General features: G+C 41.3%; 1 protein-coding gene across 5 annotated transcripts in view; it reads left to right on the top strand.

Annotated features, from left to right (window-relative positions):
* The window catches only part of TMEM150C (transmembrane protein 150C), a 466,224-nt gene that overhangs the window by 330,905 nt on the left and 111,422 nt on the right, over positions 1-23,897 (top strand). For 3 of the 5 annotated variants that reach the window (XM_089675844.1, XM_089675836.1, XM_089675826.1), the window contains one exon: positions 7,930-8,044. The gene's annotated coding sequence lies outside the window, so the exon portion shown is untranslated. Of the gene's footprint in view, positions 1-2,608; positions 2,719-7,041; positions 7,128-7,929; positions 8,045-23,897 lie in introns of those variants that run through there. The other 2 variants (XM_089675864.1, XM_089675854.1) reach the window with 2 other exon arrangements.

The following is a 23,897-nucleotide window of genomic DNA, read 5'->3' as shown; positions in this document are numbered from 1 at the left end:
CTGAGTGCATCAGTTTTAGTAAATCTCCTACAATGTTAGAGTAGATCTCTCATAAAGGCAGAAAAAAATGTTTTGATAGACAGTTGTTTTTTTAAAATACCCATTGGAAGATTTCCCCTCCATTGCTGTTCTAGTAAAAAAAGTTATATTAATATTATTATTATACAGGGTTTATATAGCGCCAACAGTTTGCTCAGTGCTTTACAATATAAAGGGAGACAATACAGCAACAATACAGTTCAATACAAGAGGGTTAGGAGGGTCCTGCTCCTTGGAGCTTATAATCTAAGAGGGAGGGGCTGGTGGTACAAAAGGGAATAACTGTGGGGGATGAACTGATGAGAGGAATAGAAGATTCTGTTATTAACTGAAGGCAAGATAGGCTTCCTTGAAGATATAGGTTTTCAGAGATCGCCTAAAAGTAGGCAGAGTAGTTGATAGTCTGATAGATTGGGGTAGAGAGTTCCAGAGGATGGGGGAAGCTCTGGAGAAGTCCTGGAGACGAGCATGGGAGGAGGATACAAGGGAGTAAGAGAGCAGGAGGTCATGGGAGGAGCGGAGAGGACAGTTTGGGTGATATTTGGAGACAAGATTGCTGATGTAATTTGGGGCAGAGTTATAAATGGCTTTATATGTTATTGTTAGTGTTTTGAATTTTATCCATTGGGCAATGGGAAGCCAGTGGAGGGATTGGCAGAGAGGGATGGCAGATATGGAACGGTTAGTAATGTGGATAAGTCTGGTAGCAGCATTCATGATAGACTGAAGAGGGGATAACCTGCGATTAGGTAGGCCAATGAGGAGGGAGTTACAATAGTCAAGGCGAGAGATAACAAGGGAGTGAATAAGTTACTTAGTGGTTTCAGAGGTTAAGAACGGGCGTATCTTGGAGATGTTGCAGAGGTGAAGTCTACAAGATTTGGACAGTGATTGGACTTGGGGCTGAAAGGATAGATCGGAGTCTAGGATTACACCTAGTACCCTGGCATGAGGGGAGGGACTGATGGTTGTATTATTGATCTTGATGGAGAAGTCAGGGGAGGGGGCTAGGGCTGGAGGGAATAGGATGAGCTCCATTTTGGAAAGATTTAGTTTGAGGAAGTAGAGTGACATCCATGCTGATATGGCACTTAGTAGATTAGTAATGCGAGAGGAGACTGAAGGAGTGAGGTTAGGAGTAGAAAGATAGATTTGTGTGTCATCAGCATAGAGATGGTACTTAAAGCCATGGGAGTTTATCAAGTGACCAAGGGAGGAGGTGTAGATGGAGAAGAGAAGGGGTCCAAGAACAGAACCTTGAGGGACCCCTACAGAAAGAGAAAGTGGAGAGGAGGAGACAGAGTTATAGGTAACACTGAAGGAGCGCTGCAATAGGTAGGAGGAGAACCAGGAGAGAGCAGAGTCTCGGAGGCCAAGAGAGTTGAGTTTTTTGAGGAGGAGGGGATGGTCAACAGTATCAAAAGCCGCAGAGTCATGTAGTAAGAGTATGGAGTAGTGGCCATTGGTTTTAGCAGTTAGTAAATCATTAGTGAGTTTTAGTAGGGCACTTTCAGTGGAGTGTAGTGAGCGAAAGCCAGACTGTAAAGGGTCAAGAAGGTTGTCGGTGAGGTGGGAGCTCAGGCGATTGTAGACTAAGCGTTCTAAGAGGTTAGAGGTAAACGGGAGCAGGGAGATGGGTCTTACGTTGTTCAGGTTGGTGGGGTCCAGCGAAGGCTTTTTAAGTATGGGAGTGATCTGTGCATGCTTTAGAGGGATGGGGAAGGCACCATTAGAGAGGAGAGATTGAAGATGTGAGTGAGGGAGCATAGGACAGAAGAAGAGGGTGACCGTAATAGTTGAGAGGGGGACAGGATCCAAGGAGTAGGTGGTGAGACGGGCTTCTAAGAAAAGTTGAGTGACCTCTTCAGTAGTAGCAAGATCAAAAGACGAAAGTGTTGAGGGAGGTTTAGTATAAGGAATGCGAAGTGGGATATATGTCTGTGTAGTGGTGATGCCCCTACGAATTGCATCAGTCTTGTTTTTTAAATGATTTGCAATCTCTTAAGCAGTGAGTGAGTTATAGATATTTCCTTACTTTCAGTCCCAGGACAGTGGTCACCAAGACATACAGGGGTAGATTTACTAAAATTGGTTCACTCCAGAATCTGGTGCAGCTGTGCATGGTAACCAATCAGCTTCTAACTTCAGCTTGTTCAATTAAGCTTTGAAAAAAAAACTAGGTAGCCGATTGACTACCGTGCAGAGCTCCACCAGATTTTGCACACTTCAGTTTTAGTAAATTCCCATACTGTCTTGGGACACAGGCAGCTATAAAAACCTGACAGTAGTTCAAGCAGGTTTGCACTGTATCAAATACTAAAAAGGAAATGTGGGCAAAGTTACATTTAAAAGTCCATCTCCAACCATAATGAACATTTTATATTTGTGTGGTTGCTTATGGGCTGTAATATCAGTGGTAGATACTCCCCACCAGAAATCGTAGTTTTGCTCAGCTTTTGCAAACCTTGTAAGGCCGAATGATGCCATCTTTCACTGATGGATTCTCCATAATGAAGTAAAACAGATTCTGAGGCATCCAGCTGGTAGTCAGCTTTGTTTTATCTTTTAGAAAGAACAAAGACAAAAATAGCTCCCGGAGTCTCCAGGATACAAGAAGCTGGTTGGTGATTCAATGCACCAGTGCCAACCTAAAAAAGAAAAGCATCCAGTTTACAAGAGGTGAGCTCTAAATTACCACTATTCTGTACATGTCAGCAGAAGGGGGTGTAGAGGGTTAGGATTAAATGATAAATATCAAATCTCCAGTCTTTATTATATGCAGCAATTTTCCCACACACTAGTTCTGAGTGCTATTATTTAGACAGCTTACAGAAATTAGGCATGTATTAGGAGGCAAACATCTGGCTTTGACTCCACTGACAAAATAGTTGCAGTCCCTAATTCCCTAATTTAAGCCTTGAATTAAGAATAGACCCCAGTGCAAAAAATAAAAATGGGTCCATATGTAAATTTTGTCAACAAACTTCTCTTATTTGCTCCCTTTTTCCTGTTAAATATACAATTGGCATTGTTTTATTTTATCTGTACAGTAAGTGTAAAGAAAAAAACCTGTTGAGCATGCCAGAAATGCAATGCTGTTTGTACTCTGCCATGTTATCTCAAACAATGTTATCAGCCCTATCCAGTTCACTTATGTGAATCACAGAACACCTCCCCCCCCCCCTTGTTATTGAGATGAAGAGAGAGGGTGATGTTCTGTAGTCCCAACAACCTTCCAGTCCTAGAGTGGCAATGCTTCTGCCACAAATACAATACAGATACGGTACAGTGAGTGTGGCCACCCTAGAAAAGGAAATGGGTTACTGGCAGGGGTGCCAAGTAAAAAAAAATAGGACTAAGAGCCTGAAAACAAAAACTGGTTCAACCACCATATCTCAGGACCGATGAGGTTTAATACATTTACATATTTGTTATTCGGTCTAGATATACTTTACGTTTTTATGTATGTATATCAAAGGTTTGGTGAATAACAACACAGATTAAAATACTCAGACTGGGTAAAGGGGTCATTTTATTTAAGAGAGACCAAAAGAATAAACAATTGACTGCAGAGAATGCTGTCCAGCATTAATTGTAATGCATTTTAGTCTACATTACACATATGTAAGAAAAGCAAATTATTTTTCAGAATGTAATTATTCATGTCAACTCTGATCAGTTGTGCATAAAAGCCATATAGAAAAATACACTGCTCAAAAAAATTAAAGGAACACTTTTTAATCAGAGTATAGCATCAAGACAGTTAAACTCCTGGGATATTGATCTGGTCAGTTAAGTAGCAGAGTTGGCTGTTAATCAGTTTCAGCTGCTTTGGTGTTAATGAAATTAACAGCAGGTGCACTAGATGGGCAACAATGAGACGACCCCCAAAACAGGAATGGTATTACAGGTGGAGGCCACTGACATTTTTTCCCTACTCATCTTTTCTGACTGGTTTTTACTAGTTTTGCATTTGGCTAGGGTCAGTGTCACTACTGGTAGCATGAGGTGACACCTGGACCCTACAGAGGTTGCACAGACAGTCCAAATCCTCCAGGATGGCACATCAGTACATGCCATTACCAGAAGGTCTCAAGAGCATGGAGGAGATTCCAGGAGACAGGCAGTTACTGTAGGAGAGCTTGACAGGGCCGTAGAAGGTCCTTAACCCATCAGCAGGACTGGTATCTGCTCCTTTGTGCAAGAAGGAACAGGATGAGCACTGCCAGAGCCCTGTAAAATGACCCCCAGCAAGCCACTGCTGTGAATGTCCTTGACCAAATAATCAGAGACACACTTCATGAGGGTGGCCTGAGGGCCCAACATCCTCTAGTGGGCCCTGTGCTTACTGCCCAGCACCATAGAGCTTGATTGACATTTGCCATTGAACACCAGAATTGGCAGGTCCGCCACTGGCGCACTGTGCTTTTCACAGATGAGAGCAGGTTCACCCTGAGCACATGTGACAGACGTGAAAGGGTCTGGAGAAGCTGTGGAGAACATTATGCTGCCTGTAACATCGTTCAGCATGACCGTTTTGGTGGTGGGTCAGTGATGGTCTGGGGAGGCATATCCATGGAGGGACGCACAGACCTCTACAGGCTAGACAATGGCACCCTGACTGCCATTAGGTGTCGGGATAAACTCCTTGGACCCATTGTCAGACCCTACATTGGTTCAGCGGGTCCTGGGTTCCTCCTGGTGCACAACAATGCCCCGCCTCATGTGGAGAAAGTATGCAGGCAGTTCCTGGAGAATGAAGGAATTGATACCACTGAATGGCCCCCACGCTCGCCTGACCTAAATCTAATAGAACACCTCTGGGATATTATGTTTCGGTCCATCCAACGCTGCCAGGTTGCACCTCAGACTGTCTAGGAGCTCAGTGAAGCCCTGGTACAGATCTGGGAAGAAATACCCTAGGACACCATTGGTTGTCTCATTAGGAGCATGCCCAATGTTGTCAGGCATGCATACAAGCATGTGGGAGCCATATAACTACTGAGTACCATTTTGAATTGCTGCAATGAAATTCCTTGAATTCAGGTTGATAATTTTAATTTCCATCAAACTATGGGTCCTTAGATTCCTAACACATTACCCAGTCCATATTAGTATAGATATCCAGCATGATATTTTTCCCCATTGAGATCTGTTGTGTTTTCAAACTGTTCCTTTAATTTTTTTGAGCAGTGCATATAGGACCTGATGTAGAGGAGCAAGTCTATGAGACTTTAAAGGAATGGTACAGTAGATGTAGACTTTATCACGGAGACGGATTATTTGGCAGAACCGCTTGAAAGTCATCTGCAATAGACAAATGGTCTTTTGAACCCACTAACACCAAGAAGGTTCTTAATAGGAAACTAATTAATATGAATCTACCTCTGTAGCCCATTGTAATTCCTAACTGTATTTTGCTCAGAAGATAACTCATAAATATAGGTATCTACTGAAGGAGGACAAGACAGTGAATCCAATATTTGTTTCCAAAAGAAAACATTTCTTATATTGCAGCTTACCAATTGTAAGATCTGATGGCCAAATTAGTTTTTTTTTTAGGACTTCTTTCTTCTATTTTCACCTAGTGTTCTAGCCAGTAATTCTGTTGTTTTTCAAAAGAACATGTTTTCCAACAGCTGTAGTAGTTACAGGGATGAGACAAACCATTTAACAGAGACAAGGGTGATTATGATGATTAGCTTTCATTTATTTATGTAAAACCTTTCTACCAAAAGGAAGAAAAACTGTTTGCTGTAACTGATTTTTAAAGTATTAGCTGGAGTTTGGCTTCAATCTAAATCTGCTTGTAAAGCTAACACTCCCCTCCACCAGACTGACAATGCTACTATCCAAAAGTGCCTCCTGTGCTCCCTCATCCAGAGTGGAGGAACTCTAATAAAGGAGATGTGTTACTGGCCAGATCACCAGGTAAAAATAGAGGGGAAAAAGCCTAAAAAAGAAAACGAATGCAGCGACTGCATCTAATGATTGGTAATCTGCAATATAATACATTTTGGTTTTGGGTTTAAAAGTGCTTTAAAGTGGTTGTAAACCCTCACATATATCCAGTGAAGTGACTGGCCTTAGGTGATAAACAGAGATTAAACAAATCCTCCTACATAGGTTGTACCTGTTTATCTGCACTCTTCTCTACATCTGTTCAAAGTCCTGAATTTATAAAGCTTGCCTGAGCTGTCAGAAAAAAGGTGACAGAGAGCTGAAATTACACTCTGCAGTGCTCAGGAAAGCTCTGAGAGCTGAACGGAGAGAAGGGACACATCCCCTTCACACATTACACAGGAACAGAGCTGAAGCTGTCAATCTGCTGGAAGTCTCTCCCCGTCATCATTTTTCTCTTGGTGTCAGGAAAACTTGTCAGAAGGGATGCATGCTGATAGCAAAGGAATGAAACATTACACAGAGAAGACACATAGTGCTCTTAATTGAGACACACTATAGAGGGATATGCTTTGTTCATATTTTATGTCTTAGGTTTGCAACCACCAGGCAGATATAAAAGGCACAAACAAATGCATTTCTGTATGCTTAAAGCACACCAAAGCCATGGGACTTAATAGAAGTCTATGAGAAAGCGCAGCTAACCCACACGAAAACTGCAGATACATGCAGCAGCCAAAGCTCAGTTGAGCAGTGTAAAAGCACCCTCAGACTAGACTTTTCTTAGATGTATTAACTTTGAAAGAATATTAAACGTTGTAAATTGATATTTAACAGTGACCCTGTTTTAGGTGACGGTGCTCTTATAATCAATTATATTTAAATCATATTGGCCAGTTCAAGAAGGCAGTGTAAAGAGCTGTTGCCAAATGTGTTAAAGTGACATAAAAGTCATTTTTTTCATAAAGCACGTCCTAAAATCTCACTTATAACTTACATGCATTAACTATTTTTTTTTTTATAAATTCCTTCCTCTGAGTTTACTTTTTAAAGTGTTTCTCATCTGCAATGATATATTTCTGTTCTATTTGTGTCCTCTATAGTGTCACATAGGAGTCTCCTTCACATGGGTGCTACCATTTTGAACTACAGCTTTACGGGCATCACGCATACAGGCAGTGCAAGAGGTAAATAGAATAAAAGCCATGCCTCTCCTCCTCTGCAGGGGTGATTGAGAGCGACTATGTGTCCCAGTCGCATAACGTGTGTGTTTGGTTTTCAAAAACAGCTGCACATACTGTTATAATTCAAAACGGGAATGTGCACTTAGAGGAGACTCATTTGGCACTTCATAGGTCCTGGCGGGACACAGGGGACACAGGAAGAACGAGAGTGTGTCAGAGTGACCAGGGGACACTTTAAAAAATAGTCTCAGAGAAGGAATTTTATAGAAAAACAGCTAATGCATATACGTTATTATAATAATATCTGTTTTATAAAAACTTTAATGTCACTTTAAAGATGATTTTTGATTAGTTGCAATTGGTTACTGCTTATTCATATAATTGCTCTTTCCAGAATTATGGCCCCCATTCACTGGGTTTATTACACCATGAATTCAATAACCCATTTCTAAGTAACAGGCTTTAACTTTTAAGTGACAATCTCTGAAAATTATAAAATGCTTCTGCAGATGAGGCACAAATATCAGCACTAACCAAGGCTTCAAATGCCAGTTAGTAAATGAGTGTGAAGGAATTTGTAATGGAGCTCCCAATAAAATAAATTAATGGCAGCATGGCTGTTAACATTTCCGAAACATTAAACTGATGCCCAAATGCTAGCCCAAAAGCAGTGTGTGCTTAAGAAATTCTCATGATCTTATAACATGAAATTTTAACAAGAGGATAATAATGTACAGTAGTTCACACAGGGGCATGTTAAGATATTAATCAAGTCTAACATATGAACTTTCTTCTTTTCTTTAAGGTGCTCTTTGGGATGGTGAAGAGGCTTCATTTGTCCTGTGCAGATTCCAAACCTACAAGCTTCTCTTCTTGATTGACCTTTCTTTTCAAATATATTCAAGCTAAGCACCAAAAAAGTAAGATATTGATATATCAGTTTAAAAAATAATGTACCATTATCTAAGCATTCTGTGTAACTGATACAGCAAAATCACAGGTTTGTTTGAAAAGTAATGATGGTTCTGATATTTTTGTTTGATATTTTAAAATATTAACTAAATGATCAGACCCAGCAGTGGCATGGATTAAAAAAAACTATAGCAAAAAAGGCATAGGCTTCTTTTACAGGTATCCAAAGCCAGTGTTTACCAGTGTTAATATTTGAATCATTGCACAAAATGCATTTTAGCTGATTAAAGCTAAAGTGGTAAGGAACCTCAGGCAGTTGAGGGCAATGATCCCATGTTCAAAGGGATAGTCTAATCTTTTCATTTAGAACTTTAAAACCACTGTATCCCTTTAGACCATGCTTCCAAGAGCTCCAGGCTTTAGCATTTAACATTGGTTTTTAATTCTATGCCTCAATTTTTTTTAGCTATGAGCAACTGGTCATTGTCACTCTTTAACTTTTACTGTAGTCTACTACAGCACTCTTTACTTTAGGAACTACAAAAGGAAGGAAGGTCTTGGGAGAAAAGAACATCTGACTGTAAGGTTGCAGTGTTCTCAGTTGGAATATTCCAGACTGTTTGGTTAGCATATTTCTGATGATATTAGGAATTAAGAAGATGCTTCCTCTGCAGATAGATCATGCAAGAAAGCACAGCATGGCAAAAAGTGGGTGTTTCCAATTATAATATTTTACATGCACATGCACATGCTAAACAAGGAGCAGTAAAGTTAATCATAATGTGATATATGGGTTTTACAGAAAACAGCTGTTTCATGGACATCTAGTAACAACCATGAACGTCGTCATTATCAGCTACTTTCAGTAAAATGCAAATATTATATTATAATATAATAATATACTAGAATCTGAACTGATTGATTTACAGTATATATGAAAGATTTTAAAATCACAATAAGCTGGGACCTGGCTGGAGTGAAGGACTGAGAAAGATGAGGAGCAAGCCAGATAAATCAGGAGGTGGAAAGGTGCTCCAACCAGCTCCTAGCCCAGGGGGAATTCAACGGTTTATGTCTGCAGAAATGAGAATAATAGAGGATGGGGCTGATAGCCCATTGCAGGCAACTGCGGCACGGACAGTGGCAGAGAAGCAAAAGCCCGCAATGGAGGAGACTACAAGAATCCAGTGACCCAATTTCTAGCCGGCCAAGAAGTTCAGGGGGTAACCTGTGGGGGAGTCTTAAAACACTGGGTAAAGATTATAAAGAAAGTAATGTAAAAGAATAAGCCTTATCAGTGGAGGACCCAACGAGCCCAGAAGAAGGTCAATCGCATGTTCCATTGACTAAAGAAGTGTTAGCGGACATGCTAGTGAAAGTGGAAGTTTCACTGAAAACAGATATCACTGCAGCCCGGGCTGATTTGGGGTAGGTTTTCAGCAGAGTGGAGGAGGTGGTGGAAAGATATTAGGTCTGCATGACCAGGAGCTGAGAGAGCAGATGAAGGTCCTTCAGAGAACACATAGATCCTTGCTATATAAAATGGAAGATCAGAACTGAGTTTGCACAAAAATTTGTGCATAAGGGGCTTACCTGAGCAATATCAAGAGGAAGATCTGCCTGGCGAGATATTCAATCCATTCTTGGGAAAGGAGCCTTCAGAAATATTAATAATTGATACAGTATATAGCTTGACTAGGTATCAAAGCCAAACAGCTGATGCTCCAAGGGATGTTATAGTGAGGTTCCATTATGCAGAGGAGAAATCAATAATAATGGAAAAAGCTTGATGAAGCCCAGGGATCACTTTTGAAGGAGTTACTCTATAGATTTACTCAGACCTGGCAGCAGAAACATTTGTCAAGAAGAAGGCTGCTTAAACCATTAACAGAGCAATTGCGGCTGTCAATCTCATATTGCTGGGGTTTCCTGGCTTGTCTTAAGGGGGAAAAAAATGGTTGCATACCTGTATTGAGATTCCCAGAAGATCTGCGGGACTTTTTTAGTAAGCTAGATCTGTCACCCCCTGTTCTCCCGGGATGTGAAGTAGGATCCCCTTTGAGGAATAGGCAATGGACTCTTGGGGGGGGGGGGGGGGGAGAAAGGGGGAAAGGTACCAAGATGGGCAATTAAGTAACCTGGAATGTCTGGGGGTTGAATACCCCCAGTAAAAGGTATAAGGTAAATAAAGAACTGTATTATTACGCTGCATATCTAGTATTGTTGCAAGAGATGCATATCAATCATGCGTCTGGGTGTAAGATGTCCTCTCATTTTTTCTGAAGTGGTTCTATGGCGACTCGACTTTAAGCCGTTCTAGAGGAGTTAGTATGGGTTTCAACAGATGCACTATGTTTACACTGAGGGAGCAGAAAGTTACCGTATTTTTCGCTCCATAAGACGCACTTTTTTCCCCCCAAAAAAGGGGGGAAAATGTCTGTGCGTCTTATGGAGCGAATATGGAGCGGCCGGTCCGGTATTTCCACCACCGCCGTGTCAGAATACCGGGCCGGCCGCTCAGCTCTGCAGCGAGACCTTATAGAGATGAGTGCTGACCTTTGGGGAGGGGGGGGGAGCGGGTACCTGAATTTGACAGATACCCGCTCCCACTTCCGTGGAGTTGTTCTTTCATCTTACATGTTCCTCTATCCAGCGGCGCGCTGTCTTCCCGGCTTCTGTAGTGTGGGCATGACAGCCGGGTGCCAAGTGCGCATGCGCAAGAAGCGGTGCTTTTTGTGAATGGTAAGGCGGCACCTGGGACACATGACAGATCCCAGAAGCCGCCGGACCAATCACAAAGCGCAAGTACTTCTCGCTCATGCGCACTGGGCACCCGGCTGTCATGCCGAGCGCCATTACAGAAGCCCGGAAGACAGCGCGCGGCTGGATAGAGGAACAGGTAAGATGAAAGAACAACTCCGAGGAAGTAAGAGCGGGTACCTGTCAAATTCAGGTACCCGCTCCCCACCTCCCCAAAGGTCAGCAGTCATCCCCTGTACTATCCACAGTCTCTGGTCATCCCTGTGCTGTCTGCAGTCTCTGGTCATCTCCTGTACCGTGTCTGCAGTCTCTGGTCATCTCCTGTACTGTGTCCGCAGTCTCTGGTCATCCCTGTGCTGTCCGCAGTCTCTGGTCATCCCTGTGCTGTCCGCAGTCTATGGTCATCTCCTGTACTGTGTCCGCAGTCTCTGGTCATCCCCTGTACTGTGTCCGCAGTCTCTGGTCATCTCCTGTACTGTGTCCGCAGTCTCTGGTCATCTCCTGTACTGTGTCCGCAGTCTCTGGTCATCTCCTGTACTGTGTCCGCAGTCTCTGGTCATCTCCTGTACTGTGTCTGCAATCTCTGGTCATCTCCTGTACTGTGTCTGCAGTCTCTGGTCATCCCCGTACTATGTCCGCAGTCTCTGGTCATCCCCGTACTATGTCTGCAGTCCATTAGTTCAGAATTTTTTTTTTCCTGTTTTCTGCCTCTAAAACCTAGGTGCGTCTTATGGTCAGGTGCGTCTTATGGAGCGAAAAATACGGTACATAGTTACATAGTTAGTCTGGCTGAAAAAAAGACAAAAATCCATCCAGTTCAACCATTAAAAAAAAAAAAAAGTATAATCCTATACCCACAGTTGATCCAGAGGAAGGCAAAAAAACCCAGCAAAGCATGATCAAATTTTCTCCTGCATGGAAAAAAATTCCTTCCTGATATCCCGAGAGGCAATCGGATATTCCCTGGATCAACTTTACCTATAAATGTTAGTATCCAGTTATATTCTGTGTATCTAAGAAAGAATCCAGGCCTTTTTTAAAGCAATCCACTGAGCTGGTCAAAACCAACTCTTGAAGGAGTCTATTCCACATTTTCACAGCTCTCACTGTGAAGAAACCTTTCTGTGTTTGGAGATTACATTTCTTTTCCTCCAGACGGAAGGGGGGCCATCTTGTCCTCTGTGATGACCTCAGGGTGAATATCTCTACACCGAGTTCACTATATGAACCACTAATAAGTTTATACATGTTGATCATATCCTCCCTTAAGCTCCTCTTCTCAAGAGAGAATAAATTCAGTTCCTCTAATCTTTCCTCATAGCTGAGCTCCTCCATGCCTCTTATCAGTTTGGTTGCCCTTCTCTGCACTTTCTCCAGTTCCCCAATGTTCTTTTTGGGAATTGGTGCCCAAAACTGAACTGCATATTCCAGATGAAGTCTTACTAATGATTTGTACAGGGGTAAAATGATATCTCTCTCTCTGGAGTCTATACCTCTTTTAATACAAGAGGATTTTGCTCGCTCTAGAAACCGCAGGTTGGCATTGCATGCCATTATTAAGCTTGTGATCTATCAGAACTCCCAGATCCTTCTCCACCATTGATTCCCCCAGTTGTACCCAGTATGTATGCTGCCTGCATATTCTTAACCCCCAAGTGCATAACCTTACATTTATCAACATTATACCTCATTTGCCACATAGTTGCCCAATTAATCAGTGCATTGAGGTCAGCTTGTTAGTTAAAGACATCCTGTAAGGACGTTATTCCACTGCACAGCTTGGTGTCATTTTTAATCTCAGACCCTATATTGTTTTAAATATATTAAAAAGTAAGAATCCCAACACTGAACCTTGGGGTACACCACTGACAACCCTAGACCATTCAGAGTATGAATCATTAACCACTACTCTCTGAATACAATCTTTTAGCCAGTTTTCTATCCATTTACATACAGATTTTTCCAAGCCTGTAGACTTTACCTTACACATTAGCCATGTGTGGGGAACTGTGTCAAACACTTTTGCAAAATCCAAATATATCATGTCCACCGCCACCCCTCTGTCCAAGGTTTTGCTCACCTCCTCATAAAAAGAAATCAGATTTGTTTGACAACTTCTGTCTTTCATGAATCCATGCTGTCTGTTGCTTAATATATTTTTTTCCAGCAAGAACACAAATTATTAGGTCTATTCAACATAAAGTGCACGTTCGCTAATATTTACTCTGAGAGAGCTCATGACTTTTAAAGAAGAGAAACTGATCATAGCAGATTTTAATATGTGTTTAGATCCTCAATTATACTCATCGGGGGGTTTCTTCCCTTTTCTCAGCTCTAAGGCAGAAGGGGATTAAGAGATTATTAATAAAATACCAACTAGTAGTTGCATGGCGAATCAAACACCACGGGATCAAAGACTATACTTACTATTCTGCAGTATATGGGTCTTATTCGAGGATCGATTACATTTCATTAAAACATCAACTATTAGTTTCCCTGAAGGATGTGGCTATTAAATCTATTACTCTGGCCGATCATGCACCGGTCCTGGCCAAGTTGATATGCCAGAAGTTTCCCGGTCGATATTATGGGAATCTCATAAGGCTTATATAAGGGGTATATTGATGAAAATAGGAGCACAAAAAAAGAAGGGGAAAAAAGAGAGGTTAAGTTCCCTTCTAGGAAAGATCCAAGATTTAGCACAACAGACCATGCCCAAAGGTATCTCAGAGAGACAGGAACTTGTGAGGAAAAGGGAGGAGCTTTCAGAACTCCTGGATCAGTAAACAAAATGTGCATTCCATATTGTTATGAAGGAAAAATACCAATGGGGGAAAAGGCCTATAAAATGGCTGATAAAAGAGGGGAAAGAAATCAGCATCTATCGTCCTGAAAATTAAAGATGAGAAAGGGGAATTGGTACATTCCTCACTGAACATAGCTAAGATGTTCCCATACATATTATAGTTAATTATATAAAGACAGTCAGAAAGAGGATGACAGGAATAGGGGTAAAAATAATCATGAAATACAGCAATATTTAAAGGTGACAGACCTCCTGATACTACCTAATGTGGACCTAGAACATCTGGATAGCCCAAACACACAGGAGATGGTGGCTTGGGTGATAACAAGTATGGTGGGGGGGGAAAGCCCAGGTCCCAATAGGTATACGAGCATGTATTAAAAAAGGTTTCAGAGGATCTTGGTACCCAAGCTATGTGAATATCTGAACGTATTGGGAGAGGAGGTAAAAATTTGAGAGGAGTCACTACAGGCCCATATACAGTAGCTCTTATATTAAAGGAGGGGAAAGATCCATCGACCCCTGCGAGTTATAGGCCAATCTCATTATTTAAAAAAAATCATAAAGATCTTTCCAAGAATATTAGCTGAAAGATTAAAACCCCTAATGCCAAGCTTGAACCATAACGATCAAGTAAAATTTGTAATAGGTTGGGAGGGGAAGGATAACTGTGTAGACATTACTCTTGATGCATGAATTTAAAAAAAGAAAAAAAAAACAGCACTACTTCTCTCAATAGATGCTGAAAAAGCATTGATAGAGTAGACTGGGATTTTATGTTTGAAACCCTCAGACACCTAGGAATAGGAACCAGGATGATGCGGTATATTTCAGCACTCTATTACCACCCAATAGCAAGTAAACGGAACCCTGTCCCTTCCTTTTGAGCTATTTAATGGCACCAGGTGAGGAGGTCCTCTCTCGCTGATGCTATTTGTAATAGCGCTGGAACCCATACTGTCCACAATTCGGAAGAGCACGGATATTAGGGTGGATAGAGTCAGGGAGAAGGAGTATAAAGTAGCTGCGTATGCAGATGATATACTTTTCTATATTATTAATCCAAAGATTACGTTACCAGTAGTATTGGAGGAGCTAAGGCCATATGGGAAATTATCTAACTTTAATATAAAAATGTATATAACTAAGTCAGAGATCTTAAATATAATATGCCATGGAGAGAGCAGGAAGCAATACAGCCACAGTTTCCTTTTACATGATGTAAGGAGGAGTTAAGATACCTTTGAATTAAATTAACAAAATTTGGTTAGGCAGAATAAATGCAATCAACAATGATTATTTTTCCCAAGGTAATATATAAATTCCAAATGCTTCCAATCATTATCCCCCAAGAATTTTTTAGGAAATTGAGATCTAGTGTGTTAAAATATATATGGGTTTATAGGAGACCAAGGATCTCTTATGCTCTACTGGCAAAAGAAAAAAAAGCAGGGGGGTTAGTGGTACCTGATTTTAAAAGGTATTATCAAGCAGTTACTATTGCCTGAATAGGTGATTGGAGTCACAATAAGGAAGGTAAAAGTTGGGTAGGATAGAGGAGGCACAAAGTGAAGTAGATTTAGGCAAGATGGTGTGGATTCCACAGAGGTTTTGGGATTTAGCAAACGGTACAAGTTTATTGACTAATAATGTTTTTATAATATGGGATTCTCTTTGTAGATACTATCGTTGGGTATATAATTCACCTTTAATTTAACTGCTAGATACAAATTACTTTAAACCAGGGAAGGAGGATCATTTGTATTTTGTTAGGTGGGAAAAAAAAGGTGGCACAGCTACACGATGTGATGAATGGGAATAATTTATCCACGTTTTCTGAATTAAAGCAAAAATGGGGTAATATGCCATTGGACTAATGGAGATATGCACAAATACAACACTTTACAGAAACATTACCACGTTCATTACGGGGAAAAGATTACTTGAAAGTAATAGAGAGGTTATTTAGTTCCCCCTCTTGCATTAAGCACAGTACTTCAAACGTTTGCAGGGTTTTGGTGAAGGAGGCGAAACCCAAATAACCGCTGTACCTTGGGAAATGGGAGCGGGAACTGGGAATGGAACTAGGTGAGATTTAAAGGAGGAAGGTTTAAACATTAGCATGGTTTTCATCTATTGATGACATGGTTGATCTATTGATTGATATTAAGATGACAGAAATGGGCAGTACTTTGCTAAGTGGTATGTGACCCCACTGAGGGCACGAAGGTTCAGGGCAGATGCTTCCCCACTATGTCGGGGGGGATATGATGCGCCAGGAACCTTTGTGCATCTGTGGGAATGCCCAAAGATAACGGTTTTCTGGGAGAGGGCTGCTAAGGCAACCCAGAAAATAACAGGGGAATATGTACAGGTTGAGCCTTGGAAATGTATGTTTCATAGTGCAGAGAAACCGATCGCTCATTTATTAAATGCCACTAAAAGTGTGATTCCTAAGGTGTGGGGAACACAAAAAATTCCAAGTTTGAGAGATTGGGCTCTACAAATTGAGCCGGTTTTGATCCATGGAGGAGACAATGCATATGGGGGGGGGGACTCTGGAGAAATATGGTGCTACCTGGAAGAAATGGTTGGAGTTCAAAAAAACAAGTGGATATATGAACATGTTGGATATATGAAGCAAAGGGGGGTAGGGGTAATAATATTTTGTGTAGGTAGAGGAGGAGATACTGGAAAAGTTTACAGTAGAAATGTGGGAGGGCTCTGGAGGGAGGAGATCAGGGTAGGGGAGATGTTATACTTACGCTTTTTTTTTTTTTTTGGAGGGAGGGACGGGTAGGGGATATAGGAGGTTTAAGATGTAATGATGGTTTCTGATGATTAAAAGTATGCTACTATGTTGTAAATTAAAAAAAATCAGTAGATCATTTTATTTAATATATTTTTCATAACCCATTTCTAATGATCCCACTCCCTATGTTAACCAAATCAATTTGCACTTACCTTAGATGAACTGGTAATGAGGGCCACAAGTCTACATCATGCTGGGTGATGCTCTTCTCAGACACAGAAGAATCCTCTAATGAAAGTCATAAATGGGTTGAATTTTGAAAGAATTTTCCTTCGAAAATCAAAACTAAGAATTTTCGTTACAATTTTGCACCATTGGTGGGTTGCAACATCAGCCAGCTGACTTTAGTGCGCACATCGAATTTGAGTGATTGGGCATATTGGAATTTTTTTGAAAAACAAACAAATTTCTAATCAATGATAGGAGAAATATAATCAAAAAAGAAATGAGCCATGAAAATTCTTTTCTTTAGCAACATGAGGTGAAATTGAAGGCTTGGTTAGTCAGATTTCGAAATCAATGGTGGCACCATTGGATTACAAATCGCACAATTTGACCCATGTCTGGCCTACCTTACACTCCTCACTCCCTACAGAACAGTAGACAGGTCAGTTGATGGGGAACGTTGGGAACAGGTACTCACAGCTTGACCTTTGGGGGTTTATTTACTAAAGCTGGAGAGTCCAAAATCAGACTCCCTTCTGCATAGAATCCAATCAGCTTCCAGGTTTCATTGCCAAAGCTTCATTGAACAAGCTGAGGTTAGAAGCTGATTGGTTTCTATGCAGAAGGGAGTCTGATTTTGGACTCTCCAGCTTTAGTAAATAAACCCCTTGGTGTCGGTATCAGAAGCTCACAAGTTATCACACTTGTTTATACTTGTTTATATGTAAAAGCAATAAGTGTAAAAAAAGAAAAACTAAATCTTTATCACCCCCCACAAGTAGCACAGTTTCACTATGGTGACACTGTACTGCTAGGGTGATGGTATGTTAAAAAAAAAAAACATAAATAATAATATAAAAAATTAAATAAAAATGTAAAAACATTTTTTGAAAAATTATAATTTTTTGTTATAAACGAATTTGGGGTTTTTTTCAGCTAAAAAGATAGATGAATACATTGTTGCCAAGATTTATGAAGAAAGATTATTTATTTGAAACATTTTATAAGAAAAACACTTTTTTTTCAAAATGTTTGGACTTTTTCATTTATATAGCAAAAAAATAAAAATCCCAGTGGTGAATAAATACTACCAAAATAAAGTTTTATCTGTCTCAAAAAAATGCTAAAAAATTCATATAGGTACAGTGTTGCATGACCGCACAATTGTCATTCAAAATGTGATAGCACTGAAAGCTGAAAATTGGCCTGGACAGGAAGGGGGTGAAAGTGTCCGGACTTGAAGTAGTTAAAGTATTCCAACCCATATCCCAAATGATCAGTTCAAAAAAGTAATAATGCTAAGGAGGTGCTTCTATTGTTTAAAATATTGAGGCTTAGGTGTGAGATATTGATAGACATTGGTGATTTTTGCTGATTTGTTATAGCAGGGCTGATTGAAGTTTTTTTAACAAAAAATAATAAAGGCACATTTTTTTGCAGGTAAAAAAATGTGCATTTATTTATTTATTTTTGTTTCTGGAACCTCTTTTTTTGCATTGTGACAACTAGTGGGGAGGAGAAGGTCCCCCTAGCTGTCACAACGGGGATCGAGGAGGTGCGGGGGCTGGTCCGATTGTAATATGTTACCTGAACATGGGTGTTATATGTAACATGTTATGAAAGGTGATCTTATCCTTTAAAGATACTCTCAGGAACACCAGATCTGCTGGGGTTTGGAAGATTTGCCAGACCACTGGATGGATCATGTAATAAATCTATAAGCGCCAAAGCAGCAATAGAAACCAAAATGACAACATGCTTATTTAACTGCTTCTGAATGAAAAGGCAAAACATGAAATGTGGCTTAGCCTAGATTGCAAAGTATCTAGATGTTGGCACATAAAATTTTTACTCTTCCCATATGCTGTTTTCTGTGGCATAAAATCCTTTAATATTGCTGAAGAAGATACCAAGAAAATGTAAACCTGTATTTTATGGGAAAAGTGCAGCATATATAGGTAAAAAGTCAATGATTTACTTCATTTATTATGGCCAGGCTATAAAATCTCAGATTTACTGCCTCAAGTATATTGTTCTTCTAGCAAGGATATTAAAAAGAAATAATACATCCTTTATTCTATTCTTTATTATAGGCTTTCGTTTAAAAACTAGCTACTTCAAACACACTGAAGTATGATGGCATTTCAGGTTTAATTTTCACGGCAAAAGTGATACAAAAAGAATTACTTGAATTGACTGCAGTATTAAAAATTAAGCTTGTTGCATGTGTAAGAATTAATTTAAATGTTAAAATATTTTAACCCATTTTATAGTTTGCTGTACAAACTATAGTATTGCCAAGTGTGACTAGGTTTAACTGTCTTTTAATATTTGCAACCAGGAACAACTAAGATATTTGGTCCCACAGTGTATCCCGTTGTGCCAACCAGCAGCTGCAGGGGGAGCTCAGGTTGAGGTGCCAAGATGACTGCTGTTCTTCTGGGAACGCTGGAGCGCATGCTATCCATATGGAGCGTGGGGTGGTGTCGCGTTTTCGGAGCATGCGCAGCGCTCCTTCTTCAAGACCAATCCCAAGGTGATAGACGAGCCACATAAATAGGGGAAAGGGGCAGGGATGGGCGGCCTTGGAGAGTACGACACAGCCACTGATATCTTTCAGCTTTGGCGAGATCAGTGGGTATGGCTTCAATTACCCAAACTTAAACCTTCAGTGGATTTGCCAAGTCATTCTAGAAAATGTCTAGGAACACTATGTTTATCTATGCTATCCTCAATAAAGTGGCGATGCTCACCAAAACGTTTTTGTTGAGGACGGCATAGACATTTTCTAGATTGACATGGCAAATCACTGAAGGTTTAAGAGTTTGGATAATCAAAGCCATACCCACTGATTTCCCCAGAGCTGAAAGATATCAGCGCCTGTGTCGTACTCTCCAAGGCCGCCCCATCCCTGCCCCTTTATGTGGCTCGTCTATCACCTTGGGATTGGTCTTGAAGTTGCCAGTTTTGACTGTATTTCGCTCATTTGGATGGTCAGTAAAACGGCTGAACTAAACTGGTGTGTGCTCAAGATAAACCTCTGGGGTAGCGGGAAGTGAAGGGTTAAGCAGCAGTATTACTATTGCTGCTAAATGTAATGTCTTACCCTAAGACATATTGATAAGAAGCGGGTACCTGCTGGCACCCTAACCACCATGAGTCATCCCAGTCTGGACCATTCAGCTGTCATCTGGGGAACACCAAGCAAAAAGAAAAAAAATGGTGTGTGGTTCCCCTTAATATTTATATCAGGCCTTGATTTAAGAATGCAGTTTGACTGGCCAAGAAAAGAGGGGGAATAAGCATGTAGCCCCTCTTCCATCCTGAACCATACCAGGCCACATGCTGTCAACATAGGCGGTCAATCATGTGGGTGTGGAGTTCCCCTTATTGTTAGAGGGAGCTTTCCAGATTACCATAAACCCCCCTGCCCTGAAAACCTCCACAACCACTGGCCCAGGCAATTTTTTTTTTGGGGGTCCCTCATTACCATCTATACCAGACCCTCATCTACAATAAGGGCCTGGTATAAATGAAGAGAGTCCTTGCTGATTGTTTACAAACATACCGTATTTTTCGCTCCATAAGACGCACTTTTTTCCCCTTATGAAGCGAATATAAAGGGGCCGGTCCGGTATTGCCGCCACCACCACCGCTCAGCTGTTCTCTGCTGCAGGACCTTACCTGTTCCTCGGTCTAGCGCTGTGCAGTCTTCCTGCGCCGGCTTCTTCCCGCGCCAGCATCTGTGACAGCCGGGTGCCCACTGCGCATGCACGAGAAGCGCTGCGCTTTGTGAATGGTCCGGTGTCTTCTGGGACACATGACAGGTCCCAGAAAACGCCGGGACATTCACAAAGTCCAGCGCTTCTCACGCATGCGCAGTGGGCACGCGGCTGTCACAGCCGGGTGCCCACAGTAAAGGGAGGTCAAATTCAGGTACCCGCTAACCCTCCCTCCCCTAAAGGTCCGCAGTCTCTGGTCATCCCCTGTACTGTTTGCAGTCTCTGGTCATCCCCTGTACTGTCTGCAGTCTCTGGTCATCCCCTGTACTATCTGCAGTCTCTGGTCATCTCCTGTACTATGTCTGCAGTCTCTGGTCATGCCCTGTACTGTCTGCAGTCTCTGGTCATCCCCTGTATTATCTGCAGTCTCTGGTCATCTCCTGTACTATGTCCGCAGTCTCTGGTCATCTCCTGTACTGTGTTCGCAGTCTCTGGTCATCTTCTGTACTGTTTCCGCAGTCTCTGGTCCATCTCCTGTACTGTGTCTGCAGTCTCTGGTCCATCTCCTGTACTGTGTCCGCAGTCTCTGGTCATCTCCTGTACTATGTCCGCTGCCTCTGGTCATCTCCTGTACTATGTCCGCAGTCTCTGGTCATCTCCTGTACTGTTTCCGCAGTCTATGGTCATCTCCTGTACCATGTTTGCAGTCCATTGGTTCAGAATATTTTTTTTCTTGTTTTTCGCCTCTAAAACCTAGGTGCGTCTTATGGTCAGGTGCGTCTTATGGAGCGAAAAATACTGTACATAAGAAGCAACATCAAGGGCTCATGTACACTGCAGCTGCTAAACTGACGTTCAAGGCTGTTAAGCGTTTTTTTCAGCAGCCCCTGAACTCTCCTTTATGTTTTCCTATGTGTCCATGTACACATAGTCTTTTACAGTTGTTTACAGGCAGTAAAATCTACTCCTGAACACACCAAACTTGCATCAGGAGTAGATTTTACTGGCGTTAACCGCGTTTATAAGCATTTGCGTTTAGAAGCGTTTTTTTAACTGTTCCATATCCAGATGCTGTTCAGAGCCTTTTTTCATCATCAGAAATGCATGCAAAGCATTTTCCATGTATTCAAATAGACTTAGTACACCAGCGCAGTCAGTTCCAGGTTTTGCATGAAGGAAAAATGGTAGAACGTGCCGCTTTATGCTCATGATGGGATCCATAGTGAATACAACCAGAAAAGATAGGTAATCTCAACACATACTGCTCTCTCTGCTTCTGCTCTCTCTATTTCTCTCAAAATGTCTGAAATAATAATTATTTACTATTTTTCAGTGCATTCTGGGCATTTGGGAGGGTCTCCTGAGGTTATCTTTTAAAAACGCTTCTGAACGCAAACGTGCATAAACGCGGTATGCAAACGCGGCTAAACTGACGATTTTTAACCGTTTTCCAGCAGTCAGTTTCCATTGTTCAGAAGAGTTTTCCAAACGCCCTGTGTACATGAGACCTTACGCTTCATGTACACGAGCAGCTCCGAAACTCGAGTTTAGGAGCTTTTGGCATTTTTTTGCTAAAGCTCCTAAACTCAACTCCATAAAAGCCTGTGTGTCCATGTACACATAGACTTTTACCAGAGTAGGAGCTGCCGCATTAAGGTAAGGTTAAACCTCACTCTCCTGAATGCAGAAGAATTGCGCTCAGGATAGGAATGTTTTGACCGCCGACCATGGGAAAACACAAAACCGCAGCAAAATCGCGGTTGCCGTGGTTTTGCCGCAATTTGCATATTCCGGCAGTCCGGGTAGGCTTGTGTATATGGAAAGAAAAAAACATACAAAGAAAAAACTGGTCACCTACCCAGGTCTATAACTGGCTTTTTAAACAGTGAACATGGAAGGCGTCACAAAGTAAAAAATAGGACTATCCAGTTCAACTTGCCAACCTACCCCAGTCTAATAATGGCTATTGTCAGCAAGGATTATGGATAAGTATAACTTATCAAAAGAGGGGGAAAAGAAAGCCAGTTCAAACTGCCAGCCAGTTAGACAACTATCAAAAACCAAATTAACCTGTCTAAGAACATGCGTTTAAAAACAGGGGTTTAGTTAGCACACATTTGTGTATTTGTGTATTTGGAGCCTTAAACTACAATCTTTTCTTGGTAAATTTCAGCTTTAATGTAGTTGGTTGCATACATCGTGCAGATGCACCACTATACAGGCAGTTTCAGGGCATCCCTAAGCATGTTATATTTTAAGGAATCTAACATTTTTCATTTTTTCATTGCTCCCTGCAAACTGATTTTTTTTTTTTTTTTGCTTTGCTACATTTTCCCAAGGGTAGTGTCCTGTCCCTCATGCAATTTGTTTGACAAAACCCTTCCCTATTGGCCTAGAAAATGACTGTCTTTTAACATTCAGCTGCCATTGACTTCAGTGGGGCTCAGATTCGACACCCAAAGTTAGTACTGTTCGCCAAACCAGGTATGCCACCTTGAACCAAACCCAGGTATGTTCAGTTCATCTCTACTGCTCAAACTAGTTTGAACTGTAGACATGCTGTTTGGCTGGGTGTTCCATATCACTTTAATTAATTTCTGAGGGAGGCAAATATGACTTTGTAACTAGGGTAAGGTGAAGTGCACAGTGGATGAAGGCTTGAAAGAGTAGCTGCCCAGAATATTTAGGGAAGAACTGCAACAATGGTTACTGTGGTTAGTGTGGAAAGAACAGTGTTGGGTGAGGAAACGTATGCTGGGGAGAATTTTTATTTATTACAGGTACTTATAGAGCACTGTCAATATATGCTGTGCTTTACATATATATATTATACATTCACATCAGTCCCTGCCCTCAAGGGGTGTACAATCTAAGGTCCCTAGCTCACATTCATACACATACTTGGGGCAATTTATACAGGAGTCAATTAACCTTACAACATATCTTTGGAATGCAAGAGGAAATCAGAGTTCCCAGAAGAAACCCACACAGGCACAGGGAGAACAGGAAAACTCCACTAAGACACCGAGGCGCAAAACTTATTTAGCAATGTTGTTATTGCAGATAGAACAATGTGTGTGTTGGGGACCTACTAGATCTAAAGTGCAAAACTAAAGAAGGTGCAAAGTGGTGCTTTTCCTGCTAAATTCAGCTCTGGTATCAGAATTCTCCAACAGTAAAAGTGGAAGTTACAACCTCTCTTTATGCCACACAAGGTAACAGGATAAAGGATTGGGACTTGCAAGTTATGTAAATAGTTGGTTAGAGCTGGATTTACAGATCTGGGTTCTGACTTATGCACTTACAACAACAGAAATGTAGCTTCACATAGTAGCAGAATACATTACTAAGAACAGAAAGGTGAAATCCCCTTTTAATAATATTTACAGAGATGCATAGGGATTTTAAACTGACAAGAAAGCAAAGTACAAATATGTTGCAGCTAGAAGTAGGTGTTTAACCGTTTTAGCTCCGCCCCATACAGGGCGGCAGCTGTGCGCAAAATCACATATATATACGTGATTTTGCATTTCAGAGTAGGGGGCGCGCGTGAGGAGTGACCGCGGCTGTCAGTCACTGGGTCCCAGCTGGTGATT

Source organism: Staurois parvus, unplaced genomic scaffold, assembly GCF_062004578.1.
Source record: "Staurois parvus isolate SC_StPar_1 unplaced genomic scaffold, SC_StPar_1.0 ptg000013l, whole genome shotgun sequence".
Classification (NCBI taxonomy): domain Eukaryota; kingdom Metazoa; phylum Chordata; class Amphibia; order Anura; family Ranidae; genus Staurois; species Staurois parvus.
This window is presented reverse-complemented; position numbering and strand designations above follow the sequence as displayed.